Source organism: Charadrius vociferus, unplaced genomic scaffold (assembly GCF_000708025.1).
Source record: "Charadrius vociferus isolate BGI_N301 unplaced genomic scaffold, ASM70802v2 scaffold178, whole genome shotgun sequence".
Taxonomy (NCBI): domain Eukaryota; kingdom Metazoa; phylum Chordata; class Aves; order Charadriiformes; family Charadriidae; genus Charadrius; species Charadrius vociferus.
The window spans coordinates 2982904-2984718 of record NW_009649717.1 but is presented as its reverse complement, the minus strand read 5'-3'; positions in this window follow the sequence as shown (position 1 = coordinate 2984718).

The following is a 1815-nucleotide window of genomic DNA, read 5'->3' as shown; positions in this document are numbered from 1 at the left end:
AGCACACTAGGCAGCGGTGGGAGAAAAAACCACCCCCATAATAAACTTCACTAACGGGGTGAGCACACAGCAGCCTGAAAACGCCGCAGCCAAACTACCCCTTGAGCACTTGAACGGGTCCGCTGCAGCCGGGGGGCGGCAGGGGCTGCGGGTGCGGAGGGGTCCCGGGCAGCGAGCGACCAAGGGCTGGAGGAGGTGGAGGCAGAGAGGGGCTGAAGTTGCGACGGCCATCCCGGTCACACAGAGTGGAGGCGAAGAAGAGATAGGAATTAAGAGGTGTGCAGACGGAGCGCTGTCAGGAAAAAAGCTACAGTTATTTTGTTTGCTCGTTCGAGGCGTAGGAAGTACAAGTGCTGAAGCAGCTGCGCTTCTGAAATTCACGTTGGCTGGAATGGTCCCAGCACACCTGAAAGGAAAAAAAACCCCAAACATGAGAACACCTACAATTAAAAGGTCCAAAGTGCTTTGGCATAGCAGGGTCAGGTATTCTTTAAGCTGACAAGACGGGGACCCTAACTGCAGCTTGCTGCACTGTGCCACCTGCGGTGTCCAGCTGTGCCCAGGGCGGTGCCTTCATGGGAGGGTTGGTTCTGCCCTGCCCAGAAGCCCCTTCAGCCCTCCAGCAGCGGGGACAGATGCCAGGGACCACACCTTGCCCAGCTTTTGCCCTGAGAAATCATCATGACCGGGAGAAGGGTCTGTCTGAACCCTTCTGTCTGAAGTAAATCAAGTAATCGCTTTCTTTAGCAAATAAAATGTTTTGCCATTACCATATGTTCTTCATTGCAAGCAAACAGTCAGTTACTTTCTTAAAGTGATGGATATGTATTTAGACACCTTTTTGTTGTAGCAGCACTGTAAAGCCACTGAATCATTTGTTGCCTGCCCTACATGGTGGAAAGGAACTGAGCCAGGAAAGCCTAATGTTCTTCTGGGTGCTAATTCCAACTCTAATCAAGATCTGATCACCAAAAAGGAAGACAGAGCATAAAAATGCTATAAAGATTTAAAATTTTTCTATCTTGCCCATAATTCACGCTGCAAATGTGTCCATTATGGCATTCACTCTAGCAGGAAAATTGTGATGTTGTTGCAAGATTCCCTACAGCAGAGCTCCTGCCAATGGCGATGAATAATCTCGGTCCATATGCTAGCTCTATACGGCTCTATAGTACCAGTGTGCTCCCATTCTCTTTCTGCTTCCTCAAAAACATGGAATATCTGAAGAACAGTAAAAGCTAATTAAAAATAGTTAATAGGTTAATCAGACTCAGTCTTATATTTATCTAATGCAGAGCACTGATTCTTTAGTGATGTAGATTTGAGGCATTACCATGAGCCAAGAAAATGAATCAGACATTTAATGGAGATGTGGAAACGGAAATTTCTTGTAAGACTACAAAATCGCAAGCCAATAATACACTAAAATATAATAAAGTTATCATTAAAATTCTATGCATGAGATGCCATCCTCTGTGTCCTCTCTTGCTAGGCGATAAACTAAGGCAACACTGGCCAGAAAATTTTTCAGGAGCGGGGCCTTTGGATATATCTCACCTGCTTTTTAGCATTCTTGTCCCAGAGCGTCTGCCTGCAGACCTCTAGTGACAGCCAAACGCAGAGGCATCACTTCACGGGCGACCCCACTGTGGACCCCCTGGTTTACTCTTCACAGTGCCACGGGCCATGAAACGCTGCCAGCTCCAGCTGGTGGGGGGTGGGGGGGGTGGGGGGGTGAGGTACTGGAGATGTCAACCTGGGACTGATATCGCTTTGTGTGACTTATTTGGTCTGACCGCGCAGGAATGGTTTCTG